General features: G+C 39.2%; 1 long non-coding RNA gene across 1 annotated transcript in view; it reads left to right on the top strand.

Moving 5' to 3' along the window:
- Positions 1 to 8,874, top strand: part of LOC107183322 — a 52,333-nt gene that overhangs the window by 16,372 nt on the left and 27,087 nt on the right. Inside the window, exon 2 of the long non-coding RNA XR_001514105.1 lies at positions 4,571 to 4,643. This is a non-coding gene — a long non-coding RNA (uncharacterized LOC107183322). The remainder of the gene's footprint in view (positions 1 to 4,570; positions 4,644 to 8,874) is intronic.

The raw sequence follows: 8,874 nt of genomic DNA, 5'->3' as shown, positions 1-8,874 counted from the left end.
TATATAGTGGGATTGTGAAGGGTTCAGGGAGTGGAATTTTCCATGGGTGGGGTTACTTCTTCCTTCTGTCAGGTTGCTTGGCAACTATCTCTTACTTGTGCTATGGGGGCAAGACTGTTATAGTCTCACTAGGCCATAGGAATTTTTCAGTTCCATTATAATCTTATGGGACCACTGTTATATATGTGGCTGATCTGTTGTTGACTGAAATGCTGCACAGGATTGTAAAGGGTTTGTTCTCCTGGCAACCAGTCACCATCTTTAGGTGACCATGGGCTATTCCCAAAGTCACATCATTCTCACCACTTAGGAAATTACAAGGATTTTAGAAGTTCTATACTAGAAAAGCAGACAGAAACCAAATATCAATTTCTTATTATAAGTCACAATATCACCCAGGGAATCACACATTTTAATGCTCAGTGACTGTTTGCTGTGCTTGGGTGCCTAGATTGGAGGAACTTCCAACATTAGCCATACTGCTCAAACTGCTCTCTCTCATAAGCATTTTAGACACTAATGTTGGCTCTGCATCACCAGTCTCCACAGACATCTCCAAATCTCTGTTTTCTATAATTAGATATTTTCACTTTAAGTATTGGCTAAGGTTCAGGGCTGGGCTTCGGATACAGATTGGGCCACCTCATCCCAAGTAAAACCTCTTCTTATCAGGATGCGGGCAGAATTACTCAGCTGCTGGAACAAAACCAAAGACCTATTATTACTCTTCTCCCAGGACACATGGATGGCTGCTTGTTGTATATCCTTATATTTTATTTATTTGTTTGTTTGTTTTACCTGAGAGGTTCACTTAAGTGATTCCATGCAGGTCAAAAAAGACCTAACAAACAACAAACTTCAACCAGCTCTCCCCCATTTGACTCTAACATCTGGGAGAATTTAAAGTGGAAGGATAAACACATATGCACCTAGGGCAACTGGCCTTTTGCTCTTATGTGTCATTTTGATCTGATCTATAATGTCAAAGTGTAGCCAATACAAAAATAAATGATTTTGTAAGTTCCATCATTGTATATACCCAGACAACATAATGAATAATACTTTAGATCCATTCACTAGGAAATTACTTTAGTGCTTTTTCCCATTCTGTAATCTGAAAGAGCTGACCTTTATCCAGTGCTTTTTTCAAAGAGGAGCTACTGTTACATAGCAAGATCAAGAATTCAAAGCACAGTGGTAAATAGGCTCTTTCTAATTTGGGAATTGCACATACATACTCTACTATTTCTCACCTATTGAGTTATACAAATCCATCAAACTATTTTTATCTTCAATGAAATTGCATTGATGTAAACCACATCAAAATTAGCTCTTGAATCTAAAACCTTAATTTATGGAGTATGTTGCATCCCTGTCAATATTTACGCATGGCACAGAAGGCAATTGTGCAAACGAATGCCATCCATCAAAGGAAGGGAGGTACCTGTAATTATATTATATCAATAATTTTTTAAAACAAATGCATTTGGTTTCATTACTTTCCTATCACTTAATTTTTCAATGACTGTCTAATTCAAATTCCAGCCATTTATGGGCATTCTTTTCAGCAGTTTTCACTCTATCAGTTTGAACTGAGTGAGGCTAGAAATGTCAGTAATGACATTTCTTATGTTGGTAGTTGTTGCCTTGGAGGGAGTCATCTCAGATTCAAGGCTGAGTTTTGTATGCTTTGGTTGCATGGAATTAGATGATACTCCTCTTCCTGGAAGTATAATCTTTGTAATTGCTGATTCCAAGAGGGTGTTGAGAAACTTTCCTGAGAGAAAAAATAAACAACCGAAGTGAAGTTCACACTTGGGGTCAGATGTTGTCTGGTATGCCTGGTAAATTTGAGGTTGGAGTGTGCATGTGTTGGAGGTAGGAGTACAAGGTGACAAATTATGTGAAGCCAGGTGGAGTCCCTAAAACGGAACTCAACTTAAGGAGAAGGTTAGTGGAACAAGTCAGGCTCAGGTATAGGCCAAAGGTCAGAAGACTGGTGAGAATGAAGGGGTGTTCAAGAGTGGTGGCTGATACTAAAAATCTGTCCTAATAAAATCACCTTGTGTGTCAGTTCAGGGAGAAAGAAAACAACACTGTCTCACTATCTTTACAACCCTTGGTCCCAGGAATTTACTGTTGTTTACCTTCCCCTCCTGTTGCTCAATATTCCCGAGAGTCCTCAAGGAGGGAATAACAGACAGGGATATTTTCTACCTGCCATTCTCTATGCATTACTGGCTGGGAAGAAACTTGGATTGATGAAAAACAGTGAGAGGAGCATGGTCTGCAGAGTTCTGGCATGGCTAACAGTGCCACCAATGTTGGGGTCAGCGTGCAATGACCAGAAATAACTTGTAAGACCTTCCTGAGCGATTCTGACATACTGGGCAATGGGGAGGGAGAAACACTCTGCAAGGGCCAGAATTCCTTCTGGAACAAGTCTGAGTGTAACCAATGATTTGTATTCACAGTTAAAAAAGTGTAGCTGATAATTTGTACCCACAGGTAAAAATGTCAAGAGTCATTGGGTGATATTATCTATATACATAAAAGGCTAATATGCAAAGTGTCCCCTCGGGAGTTCGACCGGCAGACTGGGAGTTTGATTGCTTGCTATGATGTGTGCTGATCACCAGGGGGCAGCGTGGAATGAAGGACAGCCCTGGCCGGCAGCTGGAAGACCCTGATTGGCTCTGATTGCTGGCCAGGCCTAGGGACCCTACCCGTGTATGAATTTCATGCACTGGGCCTCTAGTTTATTATAATTTTATTAGTAGTTTCCTGATAACCTTTGTAGGATAGCTCTTGATAAACAAACAAACAAATAAAACGATTGAAATGGAACATCAGCTGGTGCCTCCATTCCAAATTATGTAATAGCAATTGTATCTCTCTCTCTCTCTCTCTCTCTCTCTCTCTCTCTCTCTCTCTCACACACACACACACACACACACACACACACACACACCACACACACACACACACACACACACACACACTGGTTTTATAACTTATAACTTTGGACAGCTTTAGTTCTTAAGAGGTGCAATGTTTCCATGGATTGTGTTCTTTTGCTAGCCATCATGTTGCTATACAATGAAGCCAGTTGAATATTATAAAATAGGAGACAGACTATACCCAGTAGAAAAGCAAGGAGTTTTGATGTGAGGCAAAACATAATAGAAGGAAAATATACATAGGCTAGTGGCCCAGTGCACAAAATTCATGCACTGAGGGGGTGGGGGAGCACCCAGCCTGGCCTGTGCCGTCACAGTGCGGGAGCCCCATGATCCATCGCCCAAAGAGGTAGGCCCCACCCACCCATCTGGGGCTCCTTGATGGATTGCCCCAAAGAGGTAGGCTGGAGCCAGCGGAGACCTGTGGACTGCCGGTGCAGGCACAGGGAGAGGCCTTTGCTGTGCCCCACCCCAGTCCCTGACACTGCAAGTCCCTGCATGCTGTGCATGCAGCCTCCAGCTGATCAATCGTTACATGTGAGGGTGTCCTGACCATTTGCATATTACCTTTTTATTAGTATAGATATTGTTAGAAGGTCAGTTTTAATAAAACTAATAGCTATTAAAATACAGGGATGATTTTCAAGTGTACATCATGTGTCTACTTAGGATTCAACAATATCAATATAACATTTAACATTTATCAAACCTCACGATATGCCTGAAACTGTCAGGGCCTAAGATACAAAGATAATTAAGACACAAAATGCCATGAAGGAATTTCCACTTAAAAGGGAACAAATAGTTGCAATAAATAGTATAATAGCAATGCTATGTGACGAAGGGTAAAGAGTGCGTAACTTTTGGGAAAGTGGTTTGGGATGGCTTCTCAGAGGAGGGCTCTCTTAGCCTGGGTTGGGCAGATGAGTCAGGTAAGGAAGGCCATTTCAGTTAGGGGAAACTCTATGTGAAAAAACAAGGATTCATCAAACAGAATTTTATTCGCTGGATGGAAGTTTCTGCAGCTTTTCCTGTGGGTTATTCACAGAGCCACAAGAAAGCTAGTATAACAAGAATTTTGGGAGCATTTAGAGTGATGAGGGACAACACTGGAGAAGTGAGCTTTAACCCGGTTTTTGAAAGCTGTGGGAAGGGAGTTAGATTTTATACTGTGGGCAATGGGAAACAGTTGAGGTGTTTAAGTAGAGTGACATATTCAGATCCATGAATTAAAAATTTAAAAAAACCCAACACTACTTGGCACCCTTGTAAATGACTCCCTTTCCCACCTCAGTCCTATTTCTTTGTGGAACTCTTTCTTATAGGCTCATTTGCTTGGTATATGATAATTTTTTTCTGGAATATGTGATCATCTTAGCCCTTTGATATGATAAATGTTGATTGTCGAAAAAATAGATTTCATTTCATGAGTCCATTCTTTCATTATATTGTTATAATGATTTTTGCAAGATAATAATGTTTCAAAGTTGAGAAGTTATGCATAGATTCTAATTTCTAAGATCATTTATGAAACAGTGGAAATGTGGTTTGTTGGTAGAATCAAGTGTCTTAACATGTGTGGCGCTAAATGTGATCTCATTGTTTTTCAGATGCAGTGAGGACTCTTTGAATGGGAGAAGGACTTTAGAGCTTTCCATTATGGAAGGAAGATTCTAGATCTTGGTGAGTTTACTGTGACATGGGAATCCATAGCCCATTTTGGTTTTAGTTATTTTTAAACACACTAAATTCAGGAAACCTTGGTAAAGACTATGAAGAAGACATAGCTTGCTTTATATTTAAAATACGAAGTAGCAGAAATAAATAGGTACTTGATACAAATTAGCCTAGAATCACAAACTCCTATCCCAATTCAGAATGTTTCTAATTTAGAGAAAAGTAAGCTTATAAAATGTGGTTACACTCATTACCATTTTTATACTGACCACAATTTTGAATAGTTATGTAGGGATTTTTGCCAGTATTGTGAATAAATTAAGACTTTTAAATATCAATTGTGCAGTTTCTGCCTGTTATGGGCACTCAATATACATTTAGTTGAATTATGGCAATTCTCACTGTAATAAATTGCTGTCTTCAGCCGGATACTTTTGTTTAATATTCACAATATTTAGAAGACCATTGGAACTTTTTGATGATGGGGAAGTCCTGTGGGGAGTTACTGTTTACTATCATAAAGAAGTTATCCATATTTTCTTACAAACTCATTTTGCACCTAACACTGTTCATACCTATAATCAGATCCTCTTAATGCTGCTAGGACTCATTTGGCTCCACAATTATTTCAACAAGCACCTACTGTTTGCAAAGCAATGAGCCACATGTGAAGAACACATTTATTGGTACTGGTTTTAGTGTTTCTACATGTAGGTTTCAGTTGTTTAATATGTAAGTCCAGAGTCTTACATTATCTGAGAATAGGGCTCACTTTTTTTTCTTCTTCCGTTTTGCCCCTGCTTCATTTAAAATAGAGTGTACCCCAATAAATTTTTAAAAATTACAGTATATTGAATTCCAGTTTCATATCAAAAAATTGTAAGTCACCTAGCTGGCATGGCTCAGTGTTTGAGCGTTGACCTATGAACTAGGAGGTCACAGTTTGATTCTTGGTTAGGGACATGCCTGGGTTGCAGCCCGATCTCCAGTGTGAGGCATGCAGGAGGCAGCCAATCAATGATTCTCTCTCATATTGATCTTTCTATCTCTCTCTCAATTATATAGTATACAATATTCAGTCATTAATTTAAGAGGTCAATTGGCATCAGTTTATTTCTTGTGCTGTCTTTGTTTTCATACTGGTTGAACAATGTCTGTGAGAGCTTTCTTAGAGTTACCCATTAGCTTATGTTCCCAATAGAAATATTTCTTCAGTAAGGTCTCAATTTGCTTTAATATATTCTTTTGTGAAGGAAGTTAATTATTATTCTTGGATGTGGGAGAAGGCACTATTATGCTTTCTGTAGGAGGAACTATTTTGTGTGTTTAAATACATTTCCCAAACATTTGGTAGGAATGACTAGCTCTACCAACAGACATACATATATGTCCAGTGATTATTGGAAAACCACACCTATGAGCTTATAAGTGTTGACAGTAACAAGCCACAGGCACAGAGAGGCTGTGTACACATAAATGCATGCACTTCCATGTGTTTTATTTAATCTTAAAATGAAGCTTAGCATATCTATAATATACAACATGAAACATACTATTTTGAACTTAATATTGTATATAATATATTCATAAGCATTATATTTTTTAGCATTTAGTTTCAGATGAAAGGTTAAAAGTTTTAAGGTACACAAAAATGAAGTATGAAGTATGCAAAATGATTAAAGACATGCCCATGAGAGGCTGGAGGAGAAAGCAAATAGCCTAGGGGTCCAAACCAGAATTATAAGATGACAAAGAAATGAGAAAAAGGATAGATGGAATGTGCCCCCGGGCACAAAATCTCCTCCAGTTGAGAACCACTGGGATAGAGGAAGAAACAGACACAGTACAGAAGTTTCTCACAAACCGTGGTAAGTGCCATGACACCGGAGAGCTGATAGGAGTGCAGTGAAGGGGCAGCTCACAAAGACGGGGTGGCAGGGAATTCGGAGACTTTGGGCAGGAAATAAAGTGGAGTGGAATCTTCAAAAATGAGCAGCAGCCTATGGGAGAGGTGAAAGAGAAGGGAGGAGGAGGAGGAGGACCAAGGAGGGAGGAAGAGCAAGGAGTGATGGGGAATTACTTATTCCGGGCTGAGGGCACAGAATGAGAAAATGCACAGAGGTTTGAACCAGCGTGCTATATAAAGGGATCTAGAAGCTGGTAAGAGCCATGCTACCCAAGCATAAAGTTCAAAGTGGGGGATAGTGGGCTTTGCAGACCCAAGGCCACAGACACATTTTTCATAGCCCAAGGTCAGTCTTTTATTACCCTTTACAGTGAGGTTATAATTATCCATTTTTCTCTTGTCATTGCTGGGGAGTCCATTAAAAACTTGCCACTATCCTTGGTCCCAACAGTTAATAGATGGTAGCACCTTTGATTTCTTTGCCTAGCACTGAAATCAATTGAGCTTTTGCCAAATCTCAGGTATGTTTTTCTTCAGGTTTGGGGAAGGGACATTTAAAAATATGTGTAATACTTGAAAATAGAGAAGAAAATAGCTTTAGCAATTTTATCCTTTATTCAACTTCAAGCTTTTTATAAAGGTAAAAAAATATTTTTTAAAGGATATTGTTATCATTTTAACAGAGTTCCTTTGACTCCTTGTGAGCCCTGGGACAACAGGATAGTGTCTTCTTAATGCCTGATATATAGAAGATGCTTGACCAATGTTTATTGGATAAAATATATTTATATTTGTTATTAGTAATAGTAACAACATCTTATCTTAATCCATTTAAACTACTATAACAAAATATCACAGACTGCATGACTTATTTTCACAGTTCTGGAGGCTGGTGTTGGCGGATTTAGTGTCTGGTGATATCCCACTTTCTGGTTCACAGACAGCTGCCTTTTCACTGTAACTTCACATGGCACAGGGGGCTAGGAGTCTCAGGGTCTCTTCTGTAAGGACCCTAATCCCATTCATTAAGACCTGCCCTCATGACCTAAGCACCTTCAAAAGGCCCCATCTTCTAATATCACATTGGGGATTAGGTTTCAACATAAAATTTTGAAGAGACACAATCAGTCTACAGCATGTTTCTATAGAGCACAATTAATGATAAATTTCTCAAGGATGTGATCTCATATGATGATTACAACAGCCCAATGAGGTAAGTAAGGAATTGTTTTTAACTCAATTACAAGTTGTGTCTTATCCTTGACCCAGTATTACCCAACCCATACTCTTCTACCTCTTACACTGAAAGAAAACTGGTACGTGCTTACTCTTATGGCAGATAGCTAATAGAGAGGGTAGGTGCTATAGGTTTTTATTTTTAACACTGTAGAATCATAAAACAATAAAGGAGGTAGAAGCCTTTAGAGTCAAACCTTTTGATTTCACAGGTGAGGAAACTGAGGTCACAGCCACTCAGTAGAGCCAGGTTTATAACCTGAGTCTCTGGATGCCTATATTTGGGTGGACACATCAGGAGTTATTAGTAGGTGTGCTTATCTGAAATTCCCATGTCTTTCAAGCAGCAGACCACCACATATCTGCACAGCAGGAGCCTGGGTTGTGGAGGTTTCTATTGTACAATGTGTCTTCTATAGACACACATGTTCCAGGAGAAGGCTGGTTTCAAGGACATAAGAAATAGCACATTAAAAAATGATGTGAATGCCTATTCTTTTATACCAGTACCAAACAATACTATGTAGGTGGCTAAATATAATAAGCTGTTTTATTTTTCCCAGAAGAGGAAGTGAGGGTCCAGAAAAGTTAAATTTTGCAAAGGATTTTATTGGCCAAGTCAACATCTGTGTGCTTCCTAACAGTGAGTCATCTCTATTCGTAATAAGTAGGGCAGGAGGGCAGCTGGAATTTCCCAGATCACTCCTAGGCCACTGCTTCCTCTCTGTGCTGCTCTTTATCCTCATGGCACAACTTCATTGGCAAAAAAAGGGAAACAGTTGCCCATACTGACTCAGATGCCTTTGGTTTTTGGTATGATACATTTAGGGCAAAACAAATGTCTAACTTTAATAACAGTATGAATAATTGGATCTCTTCCCAAGTTTTGTTGCTCAATATTGCACCCAGAAAGGAACACTGACTATTATCAAAGACCAGCTGTGACTGACAAATGCAAAGCTTGTCATAGGTGACGAAGCTCAGTAGCTGGAGTATCACTGAAAGAAAGAAAAACACCTTGAGCTGTTGTTCTCTCCCCTTGCTGACATGAAACAAACAAACAATCCTTAAAACCAAAAACTAAGTATGCTATTA

Source organism: Myotis davidii, unplaced genomic scaffold (genome assembly GCF_000327345.1).
Source record: "Myotis davidii unplaced genomic scaffold, ASM32734v1 scaffold616, whole genome shotgun sequence".
Lineage (NCBI taxonomy): Eukaryota > Metazoa > Chordata > Mammalia > Chiroptera > Vespertilionidae > Myotis > Myotis davidii.
This window is presented reverse-complemented; position numbering and strand designations above follow the sequence as displayed.